Raw genomic sequence first — 12,227 nt, forward strand, 5'->3', positions numbered from 1 at the left:
GAGGGGGGGAGAGAAGAGCAACAGAAATTTACAAGGCCAAAACAAGCAAGGGAATTAATATATATTGAAGGGCTGTGTAACAATCAGCTAATTCATCATTGCAGGAGACTGAAACTTGCTCTGAAGTCCTCAACTCAGGCAGCCACGGTCAGGTGTAGCAGATTGGGGTGAGGTGATGGAACAGGCTTTGGCTGGAGAAGACAGCATGTGAAGGAGATGAGGATCAGAACTGTCTTAAATGCTGATGAAACATTAGTGTGCTTATTAGACATTTGGACTGCAAGAACTGAGTGGTATCTGAGCTGTATAAATCTATGTAGTTTTACTGGGGAGGTCTAGAGCAAGGAGGCTGAGGAGAGTAATCAGAGGAAGCCACACTGCATGAAGGTGAGGGCAGAAAGCAGCTCCAGCTGTGTGCCTGTGGTAGCAAATTGGACTGCTTTGCTTTTTCAGTCAAACTATTGTAGCATTTGATATCAAAGATCTTAATGCAGCATGCAGAGCATGGGACTTGTCAGAGCTCGAAAGTCTGTGCCTAACTGTGCTTTTCTTTAGTGTCCTCAGCCATAAAATCACCCTCACTGCTCTGTATTGCAGCCTTATACAGTGCTTGGATAACTGTAGGCAAAAAACACCGGGTAGAAATAGAGAGCATTTCGGAATCTGTACTTTATTTGCAGTGCTTAACAAGAAATGGGCTAGTAGTTATATGTACAGATGATGCAGATCTATGGAGCCTGTCATTGATGCAAAGGATGCACCATCAGGCATAAAGTATAATACAAAAAAAAAGTATAAATCCACGCACAGTGTGAGTTTTTAATGGGAATGAGGAGGGATGGGAAACACACTGGGTCATACTGCACGAAGCAGACTGTGCTGACAGTGAGTGAGGTAAGATGGCAACTGATTTGTCTGCTGGGTATTTGTGACCAAGAAAAGCACTCTGCTCTGCATGCTGCCCATGCTGAGAACTGTAGCTCCAGTTACTTGGTTAAATGCTCTCCTGCATAGCTGGCTTGAGTCGCTTGCGCAGCAAGGAGGGATAAGTGCTGGGAGCTGGGATGAGTGTCTGCTCGAGGTCATGATCATAAAATTTGCTAAGCAAACTGTTAAACTTAACAGCATGTGTGAAGGGGGTCCCAAGCTGAGCTTCGGGAGGTGAACCAATAGGCAGCGGGTCATTTGGAAAGGGAAAATGCCAAGCTCTTAAACAGTCTGCTAGAAATGCACTCATGGGGTGAGGCTGCTTGCAAAAATAAGCCTGGGCTCCAAAGGAAATGACTGTGTGGTGGTGCCTGGAGCAGGGCAGGGCTAGACCATGCCTGCTGGGACTGGGCCTGAGGGGAGGTGCAGGCGGTGTGCTGAGGTTCTCCCTGCATTTTTTACAGGGAGGAGTTTCCATGCTTACCACGCTGTTGCAAAGAATGGGCCTAATTCTGTATAGCAAGGAGCCTGCAGGTGTGGAGGAGGAGGAGGCGGTGGGCAGGCTGTGATCGCTGGGGGCAGATGAACATTGTGAGGCTGTGCTGCTCTCAAACTACCCCCAGGGATACTCTGCGATGTGTTTTTTAAAGGTCAAAGATGTACAGAGATGAGATCTCCCCAAGGGACGGGCTCCTGCCTTGTGTGCTGGGAAGCATTAAATGGCATTGAAGCACTCTTCCTTAACAGCAGCGATGCAGAGCAGAAACAACAAAGTTAAAGCTCAGCTACAAATCAGAGCCAGACACTTGAAAAGTCACTTCAGGACAAAGGAAGAGCAAAGCAGAGAGTGGGGAGGGTGGGATGTGGGAATTCAGTAAAGGTTTCTTGTCAGGCTCTGCTCTGTGTGGGATTTTAGCATAGCTTGCTTGCTGAAACCTCACAGCTTCAGTGAAAATGAATTCCCTCTCCATCACTTCCTCCCATAATTAAGCAATTTGAAAGAATCCTCCTGAAATCCCAACCCTGTGTGTTGTACTGCACCTCTCCCCAGCCTGCAGGGCTGGTACCGTATCAGAAGGGTTTTGGAGTTGGCTGGCTTTGTTGTGAGCTGTCTCTGATTCATATTTAATCAGCTGTTGGACGGAAGATGTTGGACCTGAGCCCAAACCACTAATACTCCATCAAAGATTACAGTTCAGAGGGCTGTGCTTAGCTAGAGCTTGGGTACAGGTGGCTATATTTTTGCCAGTCTCCAGGCTAATTAGCTTTTATTAGCTTTTCTTGGTCTCAGTGCCCAGTACCTAACTTGTTCTGCAGGAGTGCAAATATGATTTATCTTGGCTGGATTTCTCCTCTCTGCCTGAAATATATTTGGTCAAAGCAAGTCATTCCTGTTTTCATTTTGATGTCTGCCTTTGTTTGCTGCTCTAACGCCCTGGTTGACTCCCATGCTGCTGCATCCATCTTGGCCAGGAATGGCACATGTAGGCAGAAATTGCTCTGTGCAAATCCTGGCTTTGGAGATGCAGAGCATCCTACAGTAGAGGGAAGCTCTGGGTCTGCTCAGCTTCTGGGCTGCTGAAAGTGTCCAGACAATTTTTATTGGGACAGTTATTAAAGTCGATGTCCCCGTAGGCTGTCTACAAGTTAATAGCCTGAAATGAATAGCTCTGGATGTGTTCTATTTTTGTATCCTTGTGTAGCATAGGGAGGGGAGGAGGCTTTTATTCCCCAGGGAAAACCTATTAACTAATTTCTGATGTAATTCAATTTCCAATGTGATAAATATTCTATGGGATTCACACTAAGCACAGAGCTAAGAAGATCCCTGTGATCTTGTCCAGTGTTGCGTTGTATCTTTGTGTCCCAGCCCTGTATTGTCTGGGAACTCTCACATAAGGAGCTATTTTGAGAGAGAAACACAACAAGCTGCCAGGACCGTGCAGTTCTGTGTCCAACTGCTGCCTTCCAACCACCAGCCCACGTCACATCATGCTTAGTTAAAGTCTAACTGGACCTTTAGTAAGCTGGTGCTGTCTGGTCTGGAGTCTGGGTTATTTCATTAGCTATGACACTATTATTTCCCTTCTCATCCCCTCTCTTTATCCTTTATCCTGTGTATGTTAAACAGGCAAAGTTTTTAGTGCCCCCCCCCCACCCGAGCTGGTTTGATTCCTTTGATCTTGGTAATGTTGCATCAGGGCAAGGAATAGCAACTGCATTTACGGTAACCAAAATAAAAATGACACAGGCTGTTAATCAGGAGAAGTCAGCTGGGGTCAGGGAAGCATTTCCAGCCACTTTGCATAAGCGAGATAGGAGTTTTAAATCTTGCTGCTCAACAGGATTAAATGTGCCTGTGCCTATGGCCTTTTCCACTGCAGGAATTCTGATGTCTCTGTGTGAAAATGCTGAATGTTTTTCTCTTGCTGTAACTTTGTGAAGCGTGGCAGCCAAAAGTCATCGTCCAGAAAGAGCTTGATTCATTTTATTCAGGTCCCAAACATCTATGGCAGCATGGACTTACCCACATGTAGTTTCAGACATCTGAAATGCCTACTTCATATCTAGCTGAGGAAGGGAGGGGGAGAGAAACACTTCCAGAGGACATATCAGCTTCCACAAGGACCAACCTCCAAAAGGCAAACCAGGCAGAATGGTGTAGGGAAAGCAGCACAGGTAACAGAACTTTCTGAATGTTCTTCTGGAGTCACCACATAACAGCGCTGCTTTGGTCTATACGTGCTCTCAGAAGTATGTGGGTTGCTTGCTCCAAACTGTCCCCTTTCCTCCTGGAATAGGATTTCACATCACAAAGCCATTGGACTGGACCAGGACAGAGGCTTTCTGAGTGTGTTTGTGTTTCTCTCCAGTACATCACAGCTGAGCACATGTTTCTGAGAAGAGCCCATTTAATCTTTCTCCCCTGGAGGCATCCACTCAGCATTTCCCTTGGCACTTAACCGATCAAGCTATATCTTGTTTGTCAGAGTCATTCCTTGTCTGTTTTCTTTAGCTCCCTTCTCTTAGCCAAGTCATAAATCGGGATTTGTAGCTCATATTGTTCCTAGAGAAGCAGACTGCGAAAGTGCAGACAGAGGGTTATGACTTCCCTGAGGGCAGCAGTTGAGAGGAAGAGCTGCCCTATCAAGTGGAATAGATGCAAAGCAGTAGTCTGAAAATAATGGCTGAGTGAATTGAGTTGGAAGGAGATCATCCCTGTTGTAAGTACTGTCTTCATAGGTTAAAGGGCTTTCCTGTGCACTTTTCCCTCTGAGGTCTGACCATTCTGGGATTTGATCCGCATTAGCTGTTTCATCGTATGCATCGGTTCATTTCTTTTTAGATGCTTTTCTCCTTCTACCCTGAAGTTATTTATGAAGCTGAGCTACAAGAAGGTGATTCATAGAATTGTAGAATGGTGTGGGTTGAAAAGAACCTCAAAGATCACCTAGTTTCAACCCCCTGCCATGAGCACATATTCATGCCCATGCATGGGATTCCTCAGGGACTGACTCCATGTTGGAGTGAAGTAGCTACTCAGGTCAGGTTGCTGTGACCTCAAAGATCTTAGTGCAATGGCTTGCAAAAAGCAAAGACAAACAGAGTGGATTTCTTGCATGCCTTTTTGGGTTTGGAATGTGTTTGAGGTCATTAACTAGCTCCAATTTGCAAGGAGTCAATGTGGTCGAACTGATGTTTCCAGCAGCAGCAACATGCTGTAGGGTTCTCTCTGCCTCACTTTAGCTTTGTTCTTCAGACAAAGGGAGCTCTGAAGGGGAAATAAAAGAGCTAAAAACATAAAGGAGGCCCTTTATATGTTTTTTAACAAACAATGAAGAAACCTTCTGGTGTAGCTTATCACTGGATAATTCCATGAAGTATCTGGCTTCTGCATGTGTGAAGGCATCATGTTTGATATTGAAAGATCTGTGAGTGTGGAGTGTATCTTGGTCAATCGGTATGAGGAACATGGGAAGGCATGATCTCTCTCCCTACCGCAAGCATCCTTTGCCACCACCAGTGAATGACAGAGCTGCAGCTCTCACTTGGGCACCCCTTGGCTTCCTTTTTCCTCTGTGCGTCCTAGGGCATCTGCTGTCACCAACTCAATATAATTGAGCAGTGCTTGAATATAAAATCTTACAACTCTATGGTTATACAAATGCCAATAGTAAAAGATTTTATGCACATTATAGGTCTCATAGTCTGTTTGGAACAGACTGTAGATTGATCTCATCACAGTCATACATTGTCATACACAGCCTGAAATAAAGCTGTGGTTAGCAGCAGAGCCCTGTGAAGTGACTGCTCTGTCTTCCACTTCTGAATAAAATAATTGGAGGAAGAGGGTGGTTGAAGGGTTCACAGAGCAGATTCAGTCTTTGTGCTTGATGCTAATGGCTAAGAGGACCACTGATACCTCTTGTAACCAATGTCTGGGTGCTGGGCATCACCTGCATTGAGCTGGGAGGATGCTATGGAGCTATGTGGGGTCACTATGGAAACACCGTAGATATACCTATGGGGCTCTGTGGACACTACAGGGCTTTGTGGTTTTGTGCTGTTGGCAGCAGAGAGATCACGGTCCCATTTGTATGAAACAAAACTTGGCAGCAACACTGCTCAGCATTCAGGATTGCAGGAAACAGCCTGTGAGCGACCTCTGAGCTCATGTCCCAAAGAAGCACATGGTAGACATGGGCTGAAGAAATATGTCCTGCAGCTTAACGAAAAATTCAGTGCATTTATGTAGAGATTAAATTTACCATGGATGTAAACTCATCTCCTTGAGCTCCAGCTGCACTAAGGGATGTCTTTGTTATTTTTATTTCACTTATATTTGAAGTATGGTCCTCCAGCAGCAAGCAGGGCTTTGCTCTGGCTGCAGGGATCCTTCCATTGGTTCTCCTTGAGAGATGGCAGTCTGTTACATGGACAGCTTCAAGAAGCAAAAAAAGCCCTGTAAACCCTCTCTCCTTAATGCTGGAGGTGGGAAATTGTTATGCAGCTGAGAAGTTGAAGAAGCCCCATAAATATGCAAAAAGCAATCAATACAGATTTGTAAATATAGGTTGGCATACTCTGTTATTGGAGGGCTGTTAATTAGCTGTAGTGTTTTGGTAATTGTTAACATCATGCATTAAAGCCTTTGGTTAATCCCAGCTCTGCTTCCTCCCCACTCTGAACAAGTAGGACTATTTCTTGCCTTGAAGTCTGATCTGGTGGCAAACAGCAGCAGCACAGAATGTAGATGGAAAACATTTTGACATCAGGAACAGCACTTGCTTGGTTCAGAGGGCTATAGGGAGAGAGCAGCTTCAGTTAACCCTTCATGCCCTGCAATAAGACTGAGCACTGAACCTGACTCCCAGCAAATGCTTACTCCCAGCTGCTCGCCTCACCTCAATTTTGGAAGGTAAAAGCTTTACTGATACAAACAAGCCATTTCCAATCTGTGGGCTATAAATGGTCTGTGACATCTGAGTAAAGGGGATGCAAATCTGCTAGCTGCTTACAGAGCGTGGTTATCTGTGACATTCCAAGGGTAATTCTCAGGTCAGAAGTATTTAGGAAATCATTGCTCTCTCTTTACATTAGATTTTCAGTGGCATAGCTGCAACCAGCAGAATATTGTGGCTGTGGCTGAAGCTGATACCAATCCAGAGTGCCCTGTATCCACTAGTTTTAATGACTTTCCTGTGTATTTGCAAGCCCACGGGTGCAATTAATTTTGCCTGAAAACTTCCTTGATGAATTATGCTTCATTGTAGTGAATCATCCGTAAAGAATTAAAAGGCTGTTGATGCTCGTATATGATTTGAAGTAGTTCACAAGGTAACTTCTGGTTTTTAAACTGAGGTGAGCAGCGCAGCAGCACGCAGACAATCTGGAGTCTGCATCCCTGTTGGTTGGTGCTGAGTGGCAACACAGAGCTACAGTTTGGAGTGTGACCAGTTCAAACTTTGCAGAGAAATCAGTTTCTAGAGCAGCACTAGAAAAGAAGTCAAAAGATCCAGAGCTGGTATGAAAGACAAAACAAAAACACAAAAACTTTCTAATGGGAAAAACTTCTTATACCTAGGGAAGAATTAAGACCTGTTTTGCCACATAGAGCAGTCACATCTCCAAGAATTGTGTGTTTTTTGGCGAATGCTGTCTGAATCTGATAATCTTGGCCATCTCTTGCTTTGAAATTCTCTGTTTTATAAGATAGCATTTATAGCATTTGCAGAATTGCTGTTGAAATCCCATTTGAAGGAAGTAACAGCCTCATCATTCCACTGCCCAGTAAAACATATCAATGAGAGGAGGAAAACAGCTGGCAGATTGAGTTGAGCTCTGCTTACAGCCAGGCTCCCAGCCCATCCTCTCTGCCTCCTAAGGAGCTTTTCAAAAACTGATGGGTTTTAACAGGAGTTGGCTGGGAACTAGGAGCATAGCCTTTGGATCTACCTAGTGCTCTATTTCTTGGTGACTTTGTCCCCAGCTGATGGGGACACCCAAGTGATGACTGTGGCTGTGCAAGCTGCGGTAAGTTGTATCTGGAGATGATGGAGCAGATCATCAGCTTAGTGTGTGTGTGCGCTTGGCAGCCTTGGCTGAGGAAAGCCTTCACTTTGTTCTCCACCATGGGAGTCCTTTGAGCCCAGTGCACAAGAGTGAGATGCAGGAAACTGATGCACGTTTCTGAGCAGTTTGTTTTTGAAGCTCTCCTCTTCACAGCTGGGTTGATATCAGCAGTGTCTGCTCTGCTGAGATCACTCTCCTGTTTGCTCCTCTACTGGCTCTACAATCCTGTAAAGAAATGAACCCTATGACTCCCTCATTGCGTTGTGAAAGCATTGATAGTGATGGAGAACATTTCTGAGGGGGAGTGTATCTCTGTAATGAGTAACATTTCTCCTCCACTTACAATAGTCCAGAACTTGGTATTAGCTGGAGAAGGGGCAATCAGTAGTGCAGCTCTCCATCTGAGCTTGTATGTCTGCCGTATCCCACTGCTCTGAATGTACCTGCTCAAACTTGGCATCAGTCCTGACTCCATTCTCTATAACTGCCTGTGGCTTTTTAGCATCTGTTTGCCTCCCCATTGTGGCTGTTACTGAGGTTTAAGGACTTGGTTTGTTTAGTCACAGAGTCTACCCTTGACTGTGGTGATGTCGAGGATTTTTCTGCAGCTTGTTAGATTTCCCATTCATATAAATGGATCCAAATGGTTTCCATAGGAACAAGGTACTCAGCTTACTCCGCACTGGGAAAAACGGATTTACATCTATGAATAAATATGATGCCCTAATACCTTAGAGAGCTTGGGCTGGGGGAGGCAAAGCCCACTGCTGGAGCAGCTTTGGATTTCAGTGTTACTCCAGGGCTCTGTCCTGTGTGTCAGAGCTGTAACCTCATCCTTATGGGGCTTCAGTTGCCTCAGGAACATGTCTCAAGTATTGATTGCTGGGTGCAGGACCCATGTTTTGTGGTAACTTCTGAGGGCAACATCTTCAACCTATTAACCGTTCTCATCAGACTCTGAGTCTTCTATTTTATTTATTTTTTTCTATTTAATAAACCTTTCTTGTTTTCTCTCTCAATGCTGTTTTGCCCTGTGGCTCTCAGTCTTAGGGCCACTGCTGTGCTTGGGTCTGTGTTGGCTGAGCCCACGGTGCTCAATAGCTCCTGAGGCAAGTCCATTGTCTAGCTCCTATTCTTTACAAGATGTATCTGGTGGGAGAGCATTCTGGCTTTACCAGTTCCAAGGAGAGCAAAACATGGAGGTGAAAAGTAAAAATGGAACTGGCACTCCATTATTAATTGGCTTCCAAAAGAGGGGAGGTGCTTGTATGCAATCAACTGCTTGCAACATTTCATGAAATCTGATTTTCCAAGGGAGCTGCTTGCTTCATCAGGGAAGTGTGCTGTGCTACATTCAGGCAGCAACAGGATCCTCCAGCTGCTGCTTCCCTCCTTTGGGTTCTTCTTGAGAAATTCTAGCTGTGACAGAAATGAAAAGTGATGGGACCACATCTGTTGTCTGCTGGTGCATCCAGGCTGCTGGAAGCTATTAGCTGCCTATGCTCCCTGCCTGTACTAGCCCCCACCCCTTGGTGCTTGGTGTGTTTGTCCCTGCTGCCAGCAGGTCAGGCTGGGATTGATTTACCAGAAGGAGAGAAAGGCTCCCAGAGTCAGAATGTCCCTATCCTTGACCCCATTAGAGCTGGTGTGGTGCCCACATGCCACGGATACTGAGCAAGTATGAGGAGTGAGGATCATTTCAGGAAAATGGGGTTTTATTTTCCATCTCTTCTTAACACAGAAGAATTACAGTAACATGAGTCCTTCCGAGTGACAGCATAACCCTCTTATGCACTCATGGGCTAGCTACCAAGTTCCGTCTCCCGAGCTGCGCAATGGCTGGAAAATAGCAGGTGAGGGCATGAGTTGTTCCCTCGGCTCTCTGTCTGCATCACAGTTTTCACAAAGGTCAGTGTGGAGGCACCAACCCCACTGCGACCATCACTGCTGGATGTATGTGGAGCTGAGGCTCCTGGAGCATCCTGGCAGTGCTGACTCACTGGTGGTGTTCGAAGCAGTTTGCCTTTAACTCATCTTTCAGATGATAGCTCAGCCGTGCTCCTTTCCACTTATTTGTGGTTGCAGAACCACCAAGCGTGCTGAATACTGAGCGCTGTTGGGACGGAGCTGCCACAGCTGCTGATGCATGCACCACTGCTGTGCCATGTATTGGAGCAGGTGCTTGTCACCTTGCTGTCACACAGTAGTGAAAGGTTTGCTTTGGTCCAAGAGTGGTGCATTGAGTATATTACTGCTTGGTTGGAACTCCAGGTCCATGTAAGTCCTCACTGCATTCTTCAGTACCGTATCCTCATGTCTTGACCCCAACACCTCTATGCCTTCCATGCCCCAGCAGATGACCGCTCCAGTAACTGCTTTAGTTTTTCACCAGGATACTATTTTTTTTCCACTAGTTTTCATGATTATTTTTCTTCCAATCCTTCTTTCCTCCTGGCATTTCCTCCTGGTGCCCCTTTTTACCATGTACAGAGGTCTGAACAGCAGCTACCTACAAGCCAGCTCTCTGCTGAACAAAGCCTTGTGTTCATGTTCTTTGCCATTGAGATATAGCAACTGAATTTGTACATAATTCGTACCCTTTTCAAGATGCCTATTTTTGACAGAGTTTGGTAAAATAGCTCCACAAATCACTACTGCTGTTAACCAAAGGCTGTTTTGTTTTTGCAGAAGCATGTCTGTTTCAGGAATGGCATGCAAAAAAACCTTATAATTTCTCTTGAAAAGCCATCATAAAACAGCCTGTCTCGCTCTGACATCCCGAAGACCACAGACTGCTCAGCGTTTGATGCATTTTGGCAACCTGACTAGTTTTGTGGCCCTTTTTTGGTGTGTTATTTAAGATACGTTTTGGCAACCTGATGAATCTGCAGCTGTTTTTCTGTGTGTTGCTTGGCTTGAACCTTCATGAAAATGTGTGATCTATTATGAATGAGGCCCAGTGGCAGACCAATAGCACAATTCATTATCTTCTAAAACTGCACAACAGCCCCCCTCTATCTAGGCTTCTTTCCCTCTCAGTATCATTAACTCTTCCATCTGATGATAGTTAAATACATCTTTGAGAGCATCTTTTGTCTTGAATCTTGCATATTTTAGGCTCTGGAGGATGGTTTAGCAGTTAAAGCTGGATAACTTCAAGACCTCTGGATTTGCATTATTAGAAGAGGCAATTTTTGAGTTGTAGAACACGTTTTCAGAGACACATATGCTTGTCAGCAGAGAACTACCTAGCTATTTTGTTGTCGTTGTTTTCTTAATTCATCTATATCAGGTAAAATGATCATCTCCTTGTCCATCTGTTAGGAAGCACTAAAGATCTTGTAGTTCCAACTGAACTGCATGCTGCAGGTTGGGCCAGGATGTAGGGAGCGATGGTTTAATTCTGATCTGACCTAATTTGCCCTGTCCTGCTGGTGAAGTGCTTTTCTGACTGTAGGAATGCTCATGTTGAGCAATACAGAGCTGCTGCTGGGATGAATAATTCATAGAGTAATCACTCATGGCAGAAACTTTCAACACTCAATCAGGTCTCTCTTTCTTTTTTTTCCCTTAATTCAGGATACTGCTGACCTAATTTATTTAGGGGATGAATTTAGCTGATCTGGACAGACAGTGATTAATTTAATATTGGGAGCTGCCTGGAATGATGTGATGATGAAATATTAAACACTTTACCTTTTGGTGCTGCTGTATCTCGAGGCAGGGTGAATCCTGTGCTTGCTGTCTCTGTCAGCCCTATGACCCCAATCACTTGTGTGGTTTCACATGTTGATTGTTGGACTGGCTCTTGGGGGTTTGGATCTCATTTCAGCTTAGGAATGATTTCTTCTCATATAGAGTGGTGATGCACCAGTACAGGCTGCCCAGGGAGCTGCTGTCCCTGGAATTGTTCAAGAAGTGTGTGGATGTTGTGTTAGGTGATGTGATTTAGTGGGTTGATGGTTGGATGAGATGATCTTGGTGGTCTTTCCAATTTCAGTGCTTCTATGATTCACCACTGCTCTCTTGAGTGATTTCTGGAAAACTTGCTTCATTTTTCTGTGTGGATGCCACCACCTGCTGCACATTGCTTTGGTTGGTGGGAAATACGACAGCAAAGGATTGCTCTATGATGGAACATGGAGAACTCTGCCACAAGGCTGTGTGCTGGGTCTGGAGATGGCTCTGAATTTGGGAGCGTAACAGGGCTCTCATCTTAGGAAATATTGATGGTGGATTTGTTATTCTTTGTATGAGTTATAGGTGGTTTAGGTCTTTGAGTTTCTCTTGGCAGGCTGGAGCGTGGCAAAGCACAGCTTGTGTTCTGAGTCAGGACGGGGAGCCCTGCCCCATGGCAGCCAGAGGAACCGCAGTCTGATTATTTTCTGCATTTCTTTCCTTTTTCTTTCGCTATTTACTATGACTAACAGCTTTAATATCAGAGCTGTATTTCATTCAGCTCATAAATTGTCTCTGAATTAAAGCACCTTTCTGAGACACCAAGGAAGAATACGTGCATCTCCAGGGGCTGCAGGACCTTTTCATGGTTCAAGCAGTCTCCTACAGCCAAGAAAGCATCAGCATGTGCCAGCAGTGAGGGTAGCAAGGGGTAAGCACAGCACAGCCCTGTGGCTTTCTTTGGAGATTTCAGGCTTTACCCTCACTTGTGGCTGGCTGTTGGCCTGGCTCCCACATGCAGCTTACTTTAAAAATAAACAGTTTTATTT

This window comes from Excalfactoria chinensis, chromosome 17, assembly GCF_039878825.1.
Source record: "Excalfactoria chinensis isolate bCotChi1 chromosome 17, bCotChi1.hap2, whole genome shotgun sequence".
NCBI lineage: Eukaryota > Metazoa > Chordata > Aves > Galliformes > Phasianidae > Excalfactoria > Excalfactoria chinensis.